Source organism: Sciurus vulgaris (genome assembly GCF_902686455.1).
Source record: "Sciurus vulgaris genome assembly, contig: HiC_scaffold_629_arrow_ctg1, whole genome shotgun sequence".
Classification (NCBI taxonomy): domain Eukaryota; kingdom Metazoa; phylum Chordata; class Mammalia; order Rodentia; family Sciuridae; genus Sciurus; species Sciurus vulgaris.
Window position 1 is genome coordinate 12,076,810 of NW_027632956.1, and position 19,564 is coordinate 12,096,373.

Below are 19,564 nucleotides of genomic sequence, written 5' to 3' on the forward strand. Positions count from 1 at the left end.
ACAACAGTACAGTATCCATGCTTCCTGCCCTCCACCCACCTCCTGCCCACTGAACCTCAACTTTGGGAACTTGAACACTTGCCTGGGTGGTGATGGCTGACCCAGGTACTTCCTTGGACCCCCAGGACTCCTGTGACCCAGTGCTCCCTTGACCACTCAAGATGCGTGTGATTTCTATCAGCAAAGCAACATCCTAGTGAGAGGTGTTTGTCAAAGTGCAGCCTCGGCCCATCCTCCAGACCTGGATATTGAGAAAAAACAAGCCTATCAGTATTTTCTGTCAAACTGAGAATCTCCATGTTAGCCCTTCTCTTTCTGACTGCCCTTCCCTACAATGGGTGTCTTTCTAAATCTGCACTTCCTCAGCTTCCCTTCCTCAGTATTCAATCACATCAAAGACTGTACAATCATCCTGACCAGTGGTCCATGACAATCTACTTGTGTCAGGGATAGAGAACACAGACTCCCTTCCTGGTGTGCTTGCTTTCAGTTTTGGTAGCTATGTGCTGTTCCATATGTAGAATAGAGTTCTTGCCCTGCTGACAGAATTGATTAGTTTCCCCTTATTGTTTTTGTCCTGTGGTGCCCAGGACTCTGAATACTTTCAATATAATTTTGGGCTCTGGGCCAGGATTCATGTCCAAGTTCCCTCTCAGACTCAGTCCTCTTCCCTCAGTCCCCAGGCCCAGAAGAGGATAAGTTGGCCCTCTGGCTGGGAAGAATATATCAGCAGACCAGGTCAGAGTGAACTTTTTATCCCAGATTTTGCTGGGGACAAGGGTTGCCAATGAATGGAAGAGTTAAGAAGGAAGCCAGAGGGCAAATGACAGAATCACAAATGTGGAAGAGTAGCTGACTCCAAAATCTGAGGTCATAGCAGGGCAATTGCAGCCAATGTCACAAGAAAGGAAGAGGAGAGACAGCTGGCAGCAATGGCCATGGTGCACAGCACAGAACAAGGTTGCCAGTCATAGGTTGACCCAGAATTTGGAATTGGCTGTCCTCTAACCCTGGGGTGGTGTACTCTTCCCCACCCCTTGGGGCTTCACCCCACATGTAGCACCATAATGCCAGTCATGTGGGGTGTGGGAGGGAGCATGTGGTGGAGGTGATGTGCTGGGACCATGGGTCAGCATCAGGCTGGGCAGTCAGTGCAGCAGAGGTCTCCTGGTGGGTTGTGAGGCAGGGTAAGGCCATAGAGTAGATGCAGGGATAAGTGCAGAAGGGCTGGTGGAAGCTGAGCATGATGCATTGTGGACTGCAGGGTGGTAAAAGGCACAGAAGAACATGTGGATTGAGGTGGTGCAGGAGTGGGTGCTGGAGAAAGCAGTGGGCTAATAATGAGTGCAGCAGAATTCCCCTGGTGGGCCATGGGACAGCAGTGTGATGGGAATCAGTGCAATGGAAGTCTCCTAGTGGGCTGTGAGACAGGGTGAGGGTGCACAGAAGATGCAGGGACACTGCCACAGGAGCTGGTCAAAGCTGAGCAAGGTCCAGGGTGAAGCAGAGGAAAGGAGTGCCAAGTACAGGGAGTCATGTGTGTGCAGTGGGACCAGAGAAAGTCTAGCAGAGCTGTAGCCAGAACTTGAGCTAGGCCTAAAGGTAGGGTCAAGTGCTTCTCAGCTCATCTTACCTCTTTTGAACCCAGCATTTCAGGTGCCTGGCAAGACTTGATCTACCTCTTCTACTTACAAGGTCATCCAAAGTCAGGTGTCCTCTGAAGCTCTTCCTCTTAATCTATAAGGCAATCTTGTTTTTTCACATTAAGATCATGACCAACATTATGCAGATTTGTTCAGATACTGATGGCTTTTATCCCCCAGTGATGCCCCTGGACTGAATATGCCATGAGAATCCATCCCTTCCAAGTATGTCAGGAGGGGAAGGAAACTGGTCTCAGGACTTGAACAGACTCAAGTGGGTTCTTTTTGTGGTGACATGAGGCATTGGCTAGGAGCATACAGAAAATTGCAGACCCTTAGAAATGTCACCCAGAGGGGGCTCCCATTTTCCTGAAGGGGCTGAAAGTGGGCCCCATCCTGGGCAAGCTGAGGTGACAATGCCACATATGGCTCACATATTCTCAACATGGTGTCACCTCAGTCCTCTCCAAAATGATCCCAGGAAGGTCAGTGTGCCAAGCTTGGCTGATGTCACACTAATAGAAGTCAGTTGATCTTCTTGACTGGGAGAAAAATAAGTCCTCTGCTAAGGAGTTGTTTCTCTGATCTGTTAAGTGGAAATGTACCAGGGTCTGCTGGCTCATGTCTATCAGACACATTAGAAAGAAGTTCTCTGACATTTCCATGGATGGGAAACTTGGAGCAAAAACACAGCTCCACCCATAGGAGAAGATAGCCCCTCATGGCACACTGGTGCCCACTCTGACCCTGCTTCCCACTGTTCAACTGTGCAAGAGAGGATGGTCAGGGTGGTGCTCAGGGCTTTTCAGGGTAACTCAGAGTTTCTCTCTAGCTACAGCAATGGGCCATGTTCAGGGGAGGAGTGAGGTGCAGGATCTGTAGCCACAGGGAACTGCCTTCTCAACCAGTCACTGATCTGTGTCCAAGTCCAGCCCAGTAGAGGTCACCATCCACCTTCCACCTCTCCAGGTTCTCACAGAGAAGGAAAGAAGGTGGTGTTTGCAGCAGGTGTTCTAGGAAGCCCAGACTTCTTAGAATCTGAAAGTCTCCACCTGATAGGGAATCATGTGCAGTGTTCATTGGGCATGGCTTGACCTGAGATCCTTCCCCCTCCCTCCTCCCTTCTCTGCTTCCACTTGATTTTGTCCTCACTGCCATTCAGCTCTTCTTTCAGTTTCTCCCATCCTGGCACTAGTCAGGTTCGTGCTTTTATTCACAGTGCACATCAGTGAAAAGTCCTCTCCCCCTTGGTGTTGCATTTCACAAATTACCAGCATGGGTGTAAACACAGATGAGCCTGGGGTCACAGTTACCTACTTCCCAGAAGGTAAGAGGACCGGTGCATGCAGACCCATGAAGCTACCTAGCCTAGTCCTATTCCTGACTGAGGACATGGGTCTCCTCCCCATTTAGGAGGAGCTAGATCAGTGTTAGTGTACAGTGAGATCAGGATCTGCCAAACATCAGGCCACACCATGTCTAGCTGAGCCAGCAGGCTTCCTCACACACATCTCTCAGTAAAGCAATGAATCCTCTCAACCAGAAGTGATACTGACAGTGGAACTCAGGCCCTGTAATAGGCAGTAAAGGGGCTCCATTGTACTCCTCCCCTCTATGGGATACTCATCATGTTCCTCCCCTCTATGAAGAATTGGCCATGCTCCTTCCCTCTAAGAGGTATCTGCCATTCCTTTCCTCCCCCTACTTGGTAGGTGGTGGGCAGGAAAGTCATGAGACCAGATCAGCTCTCTTCTGTGATCCTGTGTCATGCTGGTTCACCCACACAACTCCCACAACTTAGGAAGGGTACCCAAGAGACCCCCCACTCAACCACTGTAACATCCTTGGAGGAACAAGATCCCACATTGGAACAATTCACAGCTTCTCCTTTGTGCAAGGGCTTGCACCCCATTGCACTGTGGATACCTCAGAGGAGTCATTATTTGAAATAAGCTGAAAGGAAAGAGCTACCTGCTGGGAGGGTTCAACCCTCAGTGCTTCTGAACACAGGTGATCACCCAAGTTAGAGGGGCAGGGGCAAAGCCTAAATATGCATCCTGGAAAGGGACCACCATATGGACCAAGGGGAAATGTACTCTGGGCCTTGGCTCATAGCCATCAGAAGAATGCAGGAGCTTGGTGTGTGTCACCCCACCAGTGTCAGCTTTGCTTCATTGAGGATATGGTGTCCTGAATGCACACAGAGGAAAATGCCTGAATTGAGCACACCTGTAGCCATCTATCATCCCATCCCTGTAAATAACCAAAAATGGAGCTCTCATCTTTCATCCAGGAAGTCAACAGTCCTGATGGAGATACTGTTCCCAGAAGAAAGATCAAGGCCTCTCCTGAGGTTGGTTGGTGCCCCCTGATTGTAGCAGGCAATCTAATGTGAGAGAGCTCACATTAGAAAACCAATCTATATTTTTTGATACAGTCTCAAACAAAACTGAAAAATGTGATCAGATCAAATTAAAAAGCTTCTGAACTTCCAAAAAGTAATTGGCAGAGTGAAGAGACAACCTCCAGAAAGAAGGAAAATACTGGCAAGCAATTCATTTTAACAAGGGGTAAATGCCCAGAATCTATAAGAAATTCAAACAACTCCATGGCAAACAACCAACAACAAAAACACACACACACACAACCACAACAAAAACACTAAACAATGGATCAAAGTCCTAAGTAGACATTTTTCAAAAGATACATGAGTTGTACGACTGCAGGTTCCTGGTGGAGGCAGCCCAGATGCCTACCTATGGGCTGGCCAGGAAGACCTGCAACCTCCCCAGCTCCATGTGGCTCTGGCACACACACAATAGTAATATTCAGGGCTTGGAACTTTCTTGGCCTAAAATGTGCAAAGAAAGAAAATACAAAACAAATTCCAAGAACAGAAACAGAAGATGGGCAGCAAGGACAAGTCCCTTGGGGAGAGGTCTCCAATGACTTCTGGGGAAATGAAGTCAGCAATAAACAAAGTAAAGAGACTGATGGTGAATGGCAGAGTCAGCTCTCTTTGCCCTGGAGGTCCTGCAACAGTGCTACAGAAAAGACCCAGCAAACCAGGGACCAGGGTAGACCTAAGATTCTGTTCACTGTTCTTCTGGATGAAAGGCAATGGATAAAACATAAAGGGGACCAAAAGGTCCTCGTGGGGCAGAGAAACAAACAAAGAGAAGGCAGTAAGGCTTCCCTGGAGGTGGCCCGCATGGAGCCATGGGAGTGGTCCTCATCTTTATTAAGTTGGAGGTGTGTAAGGGGGCACCAGCCACCAAGGCCCATTGCAGGAAAGAGAAGCAGCAGAAGATGAAGGGGATCATGCCAGTGACTCTCAAGAATTGACTGCAGTTGCTGAGCCAGCAGGCACAACAAGGCCCACTGGAAATGATGCACTGGGAGCATCTGGTAGGTCCACAATCTTGAGACCAAAAAGTGGAACACCTGGCTGTGCAAGGTGGAGTGTGTGATGATCGACAGCAATGCACTCCTGTAGTTGAAAGCACCTAAGTGCAAGGGGAAGCCCATAAGTGCATGGAAAACCCCAGCTACAGTTGAACCAGTGGGAGAAGTACTCAGCCCCCATGGTGGAGAAAGCAGCAGACTCAGTATAAGCAGCACCAGAACCTGTGAAAGAAGGCAGCTGAGACCAAGTGGTGCCTGCAGATGGTCAGGAGGATGGGCGGCAGGGCTCCAGGACCTGGAGTGGCCAGACTTTTCTGGGTGCAGTATTCCTCACATCACAAGCGCTTGCAGTCCCTGAGCAGGCCCCAGCTGATACTGGCCAGGGTGGCTCTGCTCAGATTTGCAGCACTGGCTCCCTACTGCCCAGTGCCAGGGTTCCTTCATCACAACCAGCCTGTTGGTTTTTACTATATCTTTCAGTAAGTCCTCAAAATTTCTGGTGAATCCATAGTTGCTGTAAACTTCCTACCTCACATAAATATGCTTCTCCTGTTTGGGTCATTTTCTTGGGATTGGGGAAAGAAAAGAAAGTTATGTTCAGTGGTCCATTTCAGAGTCCCAAGTCTAAAACCTTAACCCTAGTGTTTACAACATCAAGATGCTTGTGGGTCAGGGGATATTTGTTCCACATGAATAGTAACATGGTACTGGAATTGACTGGGGATCCCATGTATGTGATAAAACCTCTAATAAACCACCAAGAACCTTCTTATGACTTCAACTTACAAGGTTATTTTTTTTTAATTTTTGAAAGAATACTGTGCTTTCAAATGGGTGACAATGAGCTAAGCACACTCAAATAGAGAGCAAGAGAAAGGGAATAATCACCCAAAATGTATACTAGACTATTGACTCATCTCTTTTTTCCTGACATAATCTTCTTTAATGAGAACAGTGGAATTCTTGCATCATCTCAACTGCTCAGGAGGTTTAGGTGGGTGTCTCAATTGAGCCCATGAGTTCCAGAATAGAAGGAACATGAAAACACAAACAAAACCAACAATAACAACAAACAAAAAAAATCAGTGTTTCTTGAGATGTGAGAAAGCACTTCAGTTGGAAAGAGTTGAATTGCTACAAAGAGGTATTTTTATGTTCCATTTCTCAGTCATCTTTTTCTTCTCTTTTCTCACAACTGTGGCATGGTGGAATCATGGATAGGCAAAACTCCTTTTGCATAGAGGAAGCTGAGGCCCACAGTGATGAAGTATGTGGGACACAGTGACACAGCTGACTAGCAGCAGGACCAGAATGGCAAATTCCATGTGAAAGATCCCAGAACTGACCAACATCTGCTTGCAGGTGCAGAGACCTGAGGCAAATGGACCCATGCCTTCACCCATCTTAATTCCAACCACTCTGCAGGACAATACCTATTTGGGGAAACAGTGTAAGCAGTCACTTCACAAATGCAGTGTGCACAGCTTCTGCAACCCAGAGGCTCGACTACTATTGATACTAGGGCAACTCTCAGAAGCACAAAGTACCTTGTGCACTCCCATGAGTCTCTGAGCATTCCCACATCCCAACCACTGACACTGTCAATAGCATAAGCAGCATTGCTGCCCCTGAAGCACATTTCAAAGCCTAAAGTCTCTGAGCACTTTCTGAGGTTTACATCTATGTTACTGCCTACAGAAGAATAAGTGTCATGCCAAAATATCAATATTACAATTGATCCAGCAAGAACATAAAGCAAATTTATGTCCATGTCTGTAGTCTAGATAAAATATCATCATCTTAGCCTCAATTACATCACTTAGAGCAAGAAAACAGAAAATGTTATTGTGATGGAGGGTGTTCCTCTGTGCGCAGGCTGCTCATTGAAATGCAATTACCAGAAGGCTGACTGTTGAATGCTGGCCCTCAACAACAGGAAGAGACCTTGAACAATGGCTGAATCAGAATTATGCAGTCCAGGACAGAGAAGCCATCTGAGGTTTAAAAGTCTCATGACCCCCAAGCCTCCCTGGAAACAAGGCCTTCCTTCTTGTATCCTGTTTCCATTATGGGATCTGCCACCATCACTCTGTCTTGACACCCACTCCTCATCAGACTGTGAATGCCTTAGGGTAAGGGGGTTTTCCTGTTTGTTATTACATTTTTATTGTGATAAAACACATAACATGCAAATTACCATCTTCACTCTTTTCAAATACACAATTCAGATATTTATTTTCAGACTCATCACTAAGGATAATATCTAGTTCATGTCACAAAGCAACTGATGATTTGATATGCAATTAACTATTTCTATATGTGAAAAACTCAGAAGAGCCCCCATTAGTGGTGACCAAGACAAAGTCTAGCAGATTCAAGATGATAGAAAATCTCTACTGGACTTCTTGAGTATCATTTGATGACTCCACTGATGAGGCACATTGGTGTGGCAGCATGGCAGCCAGCCCTGGTGGCCTTGTCAATGAAGCTGGTGCAGGAGTGTCCTCAGCATGTCACTGTGTCTGCTTTTCCATACAGCAGCAATGATCTCCTTGTGACTTCCCAAGAGAAATTTTCCTGCCACTTTAGTACAGGAAAAGCAGTGAGTTCCCCAGCAATGATTGTTCCTTCTGCAGTGCTGAAGGAGTGACTCCTGTTGATTCACTTCTGACAGCCATTAACAGGAAGCCTAGGCCTGAGTCTGAAGTTCTCAGAGGTTCATGCCTCCAGTGTCCAACTTGGGTTGCCTCCCTTTCTTGCCAAATTACTGCTAATCATTCTTGTTCCCACTCAGTTATAATTTGGGCAGCATTAAGCAATCCTTAGGGCTACAACTGGAGACCACTGTGGTGAGGAGGCAGAGAGGCAGAGGGACTCTTATGCACATGACAATAGGAAGGCCAGTTTTGGAAGTGAGCAGATGCCTTCAGTGTTCTGATTACCCTCTGAAAAGGAACTCACCTGTTCATCATGTACTGTGGCATCATCTGAATTGGGTGCTGGGGGGTTACCCTTCCTCCTATCTGCTCTACTTTCTCAGACCACTGACTCATGATGCAGTTTTGAAACCCCACAGACTGTGCTAAGTCTTGAATAAACACAAGCTGTGCAGTCTGGACTTAGAACTTCTTGGCAGTATAAATTTCCTTATTTTTTAGTAGGCCACAAACCTATTTGCTCCATCAGTACACTTGTCAGTGGCTACATTGAAGTATTTTCTTAAAAATTATGTTCCAACTGATATCAATCTATACCCTGAATTCCTTGTCCCTTAATTTTACCTCTTAAGTAAAATGAAGACAACCTGAAAGTAGTTTTATAGGCTGGTTTGATAGTAATCATGGCATGGGGAGAAAAGGAATATTCATAATCTATCTTTGCTATAGAGATCCATAAAAATGGTCCTTTCTCCCTCAAAGACTTGATCAATCTTCTCTTTTACCATTCAGGATGTAGAAAGAGTTGTCTCTTCCATTAGAATTTTTGGATTCTTTCTGTACTTTCTATTCTGCTTATAAATCAGGTGATTCTTATCTCTTTCTGATATTTTCTTCTAGGACACCCCCATGCCAACCTACACTTTTACTTTCTAATTCTTTTCCTAGAAGTATAAGTTCATTAGCTACAAATCTGCCTCCTAAGACAGCACAGAAAATGTTTTAACCAATTGTTTTAGACTTTATGACACAGAAACCATCAGACCTGCCTCTAACATTAGTATCCTTGCTCTTTGACCCCCAACCACTGAAATATGAACACATTTTAGATTTCTGTTATGGCAATACCCACTCCAGACACATATTTTAATCTCAGTTAATACCACATTCCAAAATCTCAGTGGCTTTACACAAAGTCCAAACTAATGATCTTGATTGATGGGCAGTCTTTCACCTGATTATTCAAGGAACCATCCTCCTCCCATTTGTAACTCCATCCTTGGAGTCCTCTACAACCAGCCAAAAGGTGGGAGAAAGAACTAAAGAGTAAGGGAAGAAGACATTCATGGGCTAGGCCTGGAAATTGTACATGTCAGTTCTCATATTACTTTGCCTAAAATACAATCAAATGGATATATCTAAATGCAAAGGCAGCTAGGAAATGCAGTCTCGTTGTGACCCCTGCATGAAAAGAAACATTCCCCTAAGCAAATATCTAGTCTCTAATACAAGAATGACAGCATATAAAAGGGATATATAGAACCAGAAGACCTGATAACATCATGGAGGAATGAATTCACATAAAAAAAAGCATCCAAGAACTGAGCTTTGGGCCACTTCAAAATTTAAAGTGAGGGATGGTTAGGAAGAGTCCTCAAATTAGACCAGAAATAGGCAAAGGTGAATTAGGAGGAAAACCAGGCAAAAATGAATTCTCACCAAAAGAATAAAATGTGCTTCAAGGTAAGATCTTCACTGGCCAGTACTTTTGGCAGGTCATGAGACATGAACACAAATATGAACTTGAACAGGAACATGGTAGAAAGCATCACTGCTCTTAACGAACCATTTTCCAGGTAGTATGGGAGACAAAAGCCTGGAAGAGGGGGAATAGAGACAGTGATCACTGATGAGACTTATGGAGAAGTTTGTGATCAAGAACACAATATAAATGGGTGGTAGCTTGATTTAAAAATATACATGTCAAAACTAATGCAATAGCAAAAAGTAAAACATATTAATTTCACTGAATAGAGAATTGCAGGAAAAGAGGAAAAATTTATGAACAGCTCAATTTCATTTCAGGCATTGAATCATTTGGTCTTAATCTATGTGCAAGTATAATTTGAATATAAACAGATAATAGATAGATATGAAATAGATATGATATCTGTTTGAATATAAACAGATAATAGATAGATATGAAATCTTTGCCATCAGAGTGGCAAAGAGGTCAAATAAATAAAGAGATCAGAATATTTCCAATAAATTTAGTCATGAGGAACTTATTTAGTGGCATTGATGAGACCAATTTCAGAAGCAGAGTAGAGGTAGAAATGAAAATTGAGAAGAATTAAATAAAGAAAGGGAAAAAATATGGTATCTAACTCAATTTTCTGTTGCTATAACTGAAAACCTGAGACTGGGTAATTTATAAGGATCAGAGGTTTATTCTACTCTGTCCTGGACTGTCTCAGCATCTGGTGAGGGCTTCCTTGCCATGTCATGGCACAGGGGAGGGCACCATTGTGAGACAAAGCAAGCAGGCTAGAGAGAGTTCACTTCATAACAGCCATTCCTCTGATCATGAACTCAATCCTGTGACCCTGACACTAACCCACTCATTAGCATAGAACACTCATTAATCCATTAGTTCATTCAGGAGGGCAGAGGGATTACATCTCCAACCATCATCTTTTGAGGGTCATATTTGAACCTCAGCATATGACAGTGTAAAGTGTCTTAAGTTAATTTTAAGGAACAAGAAACAGCTGTGACAAGAAGAAGAAGGAAGTGTAAAGTCACAGGACAACACAGGATTGATACAGAAAGACACTGGAGCATCTCAACAGACTAAGAAGGAATAGCCAGAGTTAAGCAGAGAATAAAGCTGTCAGGGAAACGGTGGACATCACGGAATGTAGTAGCTGGACAAGACCTCAGAGGAGACTGGGGTTCTGGAACTTAGATGAAAACCAAAGTCTTGGCCATACATAGGAGGAGGCATAGTTCATTCTCTGAGACTGGAGAAAATCAGAGTGTGTATAAAGTTAGGTGACATAAATGGATGAGGGTATGTTCTGAACTGCACAGTGTCCATGCCAAATTCATTTGTTGAAGCCCACATCCCCAGTACCTCAGAAGGTAAACTTAGTTGGAGATAAATCCCCTTCAAATAGGGGATTAAGTTAAAGTGAGGTCATTAGGGTATAATCAAGACCATTATGAGAGGGGTCCATATAAGGGGAAATTTGGCCACATCAGGCAATGAAGATCATGTGTGCTCAGAGGAATGACCATGTGCAGAGACAGTAAGAGGGCAGCCATCTGCAAGTCAAGGAAAGAGGTCTCAGAGCAGGCCAATGCTACTGGTCTGCTATCTTGTAATCCCAGCCTCCAGACCTGTAAGACACTACACAGTCCCTGGAGTCTTCCTATGGTGGCTCTAACTAACCAATACAGTGTGGGTAGGCCAAGGTTTCTTGGGGGTTTAGAAGATAACCAACTTTAAAGTTAAAAGAGAAATCAATGGGAGATAACTAAACTTCAGAAGGCTAAAAAAGCTAGAAAGAGTTACTCTTGGTTATTTCATATAGGGTTTGTCCCCTCTTAAATATATAAGGGAGAAATGACACAGTGAACATTAAATTTATACTCCAGGTCAATGGTTCTCAACTCATGGAAGTTGTGACAACCCAGGGAGCATTTGGAAACATCTCAAGGCATTTTTGGTTGTCACACCTGGGGGAGAGATGGTGCCAGTGGTATCTAGAAGTTGACACTAGTGATGTTATTAACCATCATGCAAAGCACAGAACATCCCCTATAACAAAGAATTAGTCAGCCCAGGATTCCAATAGTATAGAGGTTTCAAACCCCTGATCTAAGTGGATAAGAATGATTCCTAACACAAGATCAGGTTCTGATGAGTCCACAGGTTAAATAGATCAAATATATGTAGATATGGAGTCATAAAGACAAACTCAGTTACTCATGTGAGAGATTCATGTTCATCACAATGCCAGGCTCAGCCAGATTACCCCTCTAAAAGAGAAGTATAATGAAAAGTCTTTAAAATCAAATAAAATTAATTCAAACTCTATTACTTTATAGCTTCATGGCCTGTGAGCTTCAGAAAATTAAATGGAAACCCTGCAGTTACTATGTGGTTACAATAAGATACCACATGTAAAATGTTATGATTTAGATGTGAAGTGTCCCCCAAAAATTCACAAGTAAGACCATACAGGAAGGTTCAGAGGAGAAATGATTGGGTCATGAGAATCTTAACCCGATCAGTAAATTAATTCCAGATGGGGTTAATTGAAGTGGTAGAGTGTGGCTGGAGGAGGTGGAAATTGGGTTGTGGCTATGGGGTATATATTTTGTACCTGTACCTCTCTCTCTGCTTCTTGATGATGCAAGCTGCTTCCCACTGCCACTAGAATCAAATCCTACTGTAAAACCTGATACAGGAAAACAGTTAGCCACTTGGAAAAAGTCTCAATCTGCTGCCAAATAAACATATCTAGTTTACAAGGCACAAGATGAGCATAAACCTACTTTTGTTAGATGATAGATGTATATCCTGTTATCCTAAAATGGATAATCCTTTTTCCTTGAATTATTTCCTAAGAATAATTTCCTAAGTAGCAGAATCAATAAAATATTTGTCTTGTCCTTAAATAACATAAAAATTAATTTCCTCAAGGACTATACCTATAGGTATTCTAGATAACAGTACATTTATTTTAACTTGTGTATGTTTATATTTCTCTATGTTCTTTATCTGATACTTTCTCCTAAATGTTCTTTCTCCTGTAATCTTTAAATGAGTTCCTTATACAGCATGCATTAATTCATGGTTGATCATATATTAAGAGAACATTTTCTCCATTCTAATTTTCTTTTTAATTTTCTACTATTTAAATTTAAATTTTGGTCCAATATAATTTTCCTACCAAATACAAACCTTTCAAAAGTCCTTAAATATTTATTTCTGAAAGACATTATATTCTGAGATATGCAATAATTATATTAAGCTTAGGTATTTCTTCATAATTCTCAAAATAAAACAAAGAAAATCAAATGAGATAGTAACATAAAATATCTTGTGCATTCTACCATTTTATATAGGACAAAAATGAAACAAGATCAATTAATGTAGGAATAAAAAAATACCCTAAAAGACTTGTTTAACAATAACTGTCATGTCCTACTCTGATTATTAGGGCAAAAATTTTGTATGAGAAAACTTCACACAATGCAGACTACTCACTCCATGTTTGAGAAGAAGTGATACAACCAAGCAGGTTTTAAATGTAATTACTTCCCAGTCCCTTATAACAGTTTTACTATCTTGATATAATTAAAAATGAGCTTGTATTCCCTGAGTTCTCAGTATTCCACATTCCAAAGACTTGATTGATAACTGCATGATTATAAATAATCATCATTGGATGAAGATCAAACACCTGCGTTTGAAGTTCTCCAAATTCAATTGCTGTCATTCCTACAATCCAGATGTCAAAAAGTTGGTTGTAGCCACCATCCATCTCTATTGCCACACTTCTGAAGCTATCATAGAAAGAATCAGTGAACATAATATTTTCATTTAATAAAAATACTGCTTCTTATAACCATTAGATTTGGAAAGAAAGGAAGCTAAGAGATTTTTACTAGGAAAGAAGAAACTTCACCAGGAAAGACTTAAATATTTCTGTCCCTCTTTCTCACACACATATACATACTCTTTTAAAATTCATGTTTTAAAAATCTTGAATACTGGTGATCTGAGAAAATCCTTGCTGTATACTTTAGTTTGTTAGGTGAATCTTGTTATATAACACAGGAAAATGGAAAAGAATATCTAAAACCCTATGAAAATCACAGAAAACTTCCCAAAGGAGATAAGACTTAAGAAATGAATCAGCAGGGAGCTAAGGTGAGTGAGGAGTCTGAGCATTTAGGATGCAAATGCAGGTAGACAAGGAAAGTGCATGGATCACCTGGAGAATTGCTGGGGCAGGGAAACACAGTATGTGTGATCCACAGATGAGATGGGTCTTACACTGCTATTTATTATTCAGCAACAAGTACAGAAACAGAGTAAGCATTCTCCCTTGTTCAAATGATCAATTTTTAGCAATTAATTTTACTTTATTTTATAAAAGTTTGCCATGATAGAAAATTGAAAAACATTATCCTTTGTAAGAGAGGATTTAGAGGGTTTAGACAGTGTAGGAAAAATGAGCCTCAAAAGTATGGGCTACATGATGAATAACCTATTGGTTACTAAAGGATATTCATTTAGATTTTCTGAACCTCCTTGAAAGACATAATTATGGTAGGAAAATTAATCTAGAACTCACAATAACATGAAGAACAGTGTGAGAGAAGGTAAAACCAGTAGAACAGGTGAGTTAGAGAAAAAATCCAAATATGCAAAGGAAAAAAGGAAAAGGACATTGTGAAGACTCTGGTAGAGAGAATTAAATAAAAGCGGCTGTCTGAAAATATTGATTTCAGTATAAAATGCTGGTAGGATACTGAATGAGATCTATTTTTAAGAAACTGCTAAGTGTATAGAAGACTGAAGATCAACTGAGTAGCTGGGCTGGAGTTACATACTTGGGAGTAAGAGATATATGATGACATCTGACATTACACAGTACAGATGATACTACCCAGAAGAAATAGTCATTTTATTTTGATATTTACTGTTTTAGAATTAATTTCTATTTATACTGATTATACACAAGTTGCTCTAAAAATAACTTTATTTGTTTATTATTATTATTTTTTAATGTGGTGCTGAGGATCAAACCCAGTGTCTCACAGTGTGTGTGCTAGGTAAACACTTTATCATTGAGCCATAACCCCAGCCCCACAAATTGCTTTTATATGCATTTAAGTTACAAAAAGTTCTACTAACAAACTGCCTTTCAATTTAAGTGTGGTTAATTATGTGTAAGACATATACTAAAAATGCTGACCTGTAAATATATATTAACTGTGAGTTCTACATACATAAGAATGGATCCAGGACTACAGAGAAGAAAATGATTACTATGAGTATGATGATAAAAGGCAAGTTTCATAGCCAAAAGATGTTGAACTGGAGTCCAGAAAAAAAAAATCAATTTCATATCCTCTGCCCACTAGAATCATTTATTGGTGGCTAACAGGGATGCCAAGCTAACATTGTTGTGCTCCATGGCTCAGTGGGAAATGGAGCTGTTGACCCATCAGTCTGCCATAGGTGATGAAAATCACCCTGCAATGGGGAGAACTTAAGATAAAAGTAGGAGAATGTGTTCCTGAAGAGAAAACAAATAAGACTAACATAGTACTATCAGGGTACAAAAATAGAAAATTTTGACTGGAGAAGAGTGTTTACAACAGAAGATAGTCATAAAAAGAGGCTGAGGAGGGAAATGGGCATTGCACTGAAAGGAATTCTATAGATAACATAACTAACCTGTGCTTTCACATAACATTGATTGGTGCTTTCCTGTTGCTAAACGCAGCACGTGGTAACTGAATAGAATTTGGAGTACATGAAAAACAAGTGAAGCACAATCTCAAGCAAAAAGAGTCACTCTTTCACACATTCTCATTCATACTTCTTACTTAGACATGTCTTTTATAAAACACAACTTTCAAATTACCTTGCATATACTAATTTTAATCTTGACTTTTTTTTTTTCTTTATTGGTACCATGGATTGAGCTCAGGGGCACTTTACCACTGAGTCACATCCCAGCCCTATTTTTTGTATTTTATTTAGAGACAGGGTCTCACTGAGTTGCTTAGAACATTGATTTTGCTGAGGCTGGCTTTGAATTTGCAATCCTCCTGTTTCAGCCTCCCAAGCTGCTGAGATTTCAGGTGTGCACCACTGTGCCTGACTTAACCTTGACATTTTTATTACTAATCTGACATAAACTTAATCCACTGACTTTTCATCTTTTACAACATAATTTTTATTATTCAGCATACTTTTCCCTTGAATTGAAAGGTATACATGATTCCTTTAACATATTGCAGGAGGTGGCTCAGTTGTAAAGCACCCCTGGGTGCAATTCTCATTACCAAATATTAAAAAAATTAAAAACTCAAGAAAGTGGCTTATGGTTTACAAAACACATCACAGCTAAATTACTCTTCAAAATTCTTTTGATCTCAACTTATTTATTTTTTTTCCAGAGAAGCAACAGTTTCTGGGCTATGTACATGCACTTTGAATAAAGTATTCAGTTCACAGATGGGTTTGCTGCATCATTCACAATTGACCTTGCAATGATACAGTCTTATTTATTTATTATTAGAGCTTTAATGTTATACACAGTAGTTTGGTTTATCCTGAAAAATTCATACATACATGAAAATTGATTTAAGTTTCTTCAAAAATTTTCTACCAATCTTCATTTTCATTGTCAAAGGTTTAGTGATAGAGGGGATCATTCATGATTCCAGATGCTTTCCAATTTGATAAAAAAGTATGTTGATGTTTATTTAATTTTCATTTTTGTTCAAGGGAAACACTTTTCATACTTTAAAACTTCATATATATGTTATGTTAATAACTGCCTCTAATGAAACATTCTATTGACTTATGAGATCATATATTAAAGATATTAAACTTCATTTGGTATATTTCAGCCAGTATTTCCTATTTTTTTACTTAAATTTTAAGGTGCCCAACATGCATTTTTAAAATTTTCATGTAAAATTGATCAATCATTCCCTTAAAAGTTTTATGCCAAGAAAACTTCAACTCTAAAAGTAGATAGCTACTGATGGCTCTTTCAGCATTAATTATGAAGTATGGAGCTACTTTACTTTTTGAATAATACACTATCTGAATTATTTATCTGCATATTAAGGAGTCCAATCTTTTACATGTATAGTCAAATTCTATAACAATAAATAAATTACTTTACATATTAAGGGTTATTATTATGTCTCCTATTGTATTTCAATCATCTGTCAATAACTAAAATAGCATTTTAGAAAGATTATTTTGCCAGTATCTGGAATTACTACCTATGGAGTTTAATCACTAAACATGAAGAGACAAAAACATACCAATCACAGTAATGTCGTACCAATAAGATGTGCCAACAAAAGATTTTTGCTTTGCTGTAGTAGCTGATATATTTGCTGCAACCTCAAAATGAGTAGTGAGAAAAAGAATAGAATAGAAAATTTTAAGGGCTGGGGAGAAAGCTTAGCTGGTAGAGTGTTTGCCTCGCAATCACTAAGGCCCTGAGTTTGATCTTCAACACTGCAAAAAAAAAAAAAAAAAAAAAAGAAAGAAAAAGAAGACAATATTTTAATTCTTTTCAGAGCAAGTAATGTTTCTAAGTTTCACAGTTCCAATTATGCTATAGGCATAACATTAAAAATTCAGATGTTTACATCAGGTAATTGTACATAAATTGAATACCTTAATCTTTCTTAGTTTACAACAAACTCAAAACAATTTAATAGAATTTTACTACAATGAAAATGTATTTTATTAAGAACAAATTCAAGAAAAGTACTTTTATTAAAAGCTTTCTGAAGTTAATTTGGGGAACCAAAAATATATTTAAACACGTGGGCAAAACACATTCCTGAATTTCTTTTATACTAACTTAGCAGGGATAGTATCTTACTATTTTTAGAAATGTACTTTTTTTGATATATCACTTTTTATATTGTTTATTGTTAAAAATCATTATAAAAAACTAAATAGAGTTCATTTTGTCATTTAATATTTCAGGAAATTTTACCCTTACATATTAAAAATATTAATTATTGAAATATATTCCATGAGCAATAAATTGTGGTTTAACAGTTTTTGTATTGCTACAACTATGTATTTTTTCTAGCAAAAGTAAATACCTCTAAGAATATGACTTTTTCATCTTTAGGATTAATTTGTACAAACTGAGTCTCAGGACTAAAAATTACTGTGCCAAAGCATAAACATTATTATGATTCAATATGAAAATTAAAATTAAATGTCAAATCTTATCTAAAATTTTATTAATTTTTGGAAAAAAATTTTGAAATCTGAAACATACCTAATTTTATAATCACCATGATCTATCAATAAAATATTTGCACCCCCCAAAAATAGAGATTCTAACAAATTAGCATTAGACTTTTCTTCCAATACAATTAGCAATTTAAGCATATAAAATGAATTTACTTTCATATTCCTATGCATTTTGCCTTCATTGTGCAAATAGGCAAGGCCTTAGACTTAAAAAATAAAATGTATCTATCATGAGCACTAAAGCCCGATGGCTTGCCTCTTTCCCTCCTCTAACACCTGCTGGAAGCAGGGTTTGCTCATGCGCCTGAGGTTGCCCTGGGTGTTTGTGTCTCATGGAACTGCCACGCACATGAGCAGAGCTGAGGAACAGAGCGGAAGTGAGAGGGCTCCAATTCATCTGAGTGCTGGCCTAGGCGGTCGTGGCATCCTCCAGAGGTCTCCTGGTTTCCCTGACAGTGTTGGTGCTGTTGCTTCTGGGTCTTCTGTGGCCCCATGGGCAATGGAGCGATGTGCGTGGCATCACGGAGGAGAACTGGAGGGAATTGCTGGAAGGAGAAAGGATGATAGAATTGTGAGTGTGGGGCGTTTGTCCTGTGACACGAGTCAGGTCCCCTTGGAGCTTGCTTACCCGACTTCATTCCCTCTTCCTCAGGCAGGCCCCAGCTTCCCCAGACTTTGCATCCCAGTCCCTCAGCGGGTGCCCCAACTCCTCCAGCTCCCCAGCTCCTTTTCATTTGCACTGTGTTCTAGTGTTCCTTTTCCAGTGCTGTGGTGCCCCAAAGGATTTGTGCTCAATTGAATTCTCTCTTAACTTTTCTTCAGAACTTTGAGACTGGGATTCAGGAGTCATGGGGTGGGGGTGGAGTCTATGCTAAGTTGAAATAGGGTTATTTAAAAATATTTGTGCCAACTGAGCTATCTCCACAGCCCTACCATCTCATTTTTCCATTGTGTATTTTCAATGTAGAGAATCCTTGAGTTGTGATTCCTTGGCCTTTGTAAGTGATAGTGCATTAAGAAATTATTACTTTAATTATTACAAACTCTTAAGAGCATTAGGTTGCAGTAGTTCCAATAAAACCCTGTGTCTTGTGTCTTGGTTCTAACTTAAAGTTCTTTCTGCTACTATAGGAAATAAATGTGTTTGTTTTAGACGCAAAATAGTTGTTGGTGGTAGTATGACTGAAAAGAGTGGTGTAAAAGATATTAACCAATACAACTATTATTGAATATTGTCTGTCTACTGCACAATACAATAAACTTTATTTGCATTATCATATTTAATTCCCTAATTATAGTTACTATTATCTCACTATACAGATGAGAGAGAGATGTCTAATTTATCTGGCCATATATTGGTATATTGGCTTTCTTTGGGCCTCCAGAATAAGCATGGAGTAATTGTTAGAACACTGCTTCTTTAACAAGACTCATATTTTCCTGGATCATGTATGAAGTAAGTTGGCAATTAAGGAAGCAAGGGGTGTCGACATCCCAAAGGGAGAACCCAGAAGACAGTAAGTAAATTTTGAATCAGAAAACAAAATAACAAAAATAAAATAGGGGAAAATATTTAGTATGCACATACTCTGTTTTTGAAACTGTGGAGGAGGGGAAATATAACCAGTGGCAGTATTTTTTTTTTTTTTCATCAGTATCTTGTTTTAAATTTGGGTCTGTGAAATATTTAATGTTAAAAAAATGTTAAGCAGTAGAACTTATGAATTTATATGCAAAATACAAATATTCAAGATATTTTTAAATTCATTTGGTCAAACAGTAAATATAGCATCTGAAGAGGTATTAAGGAG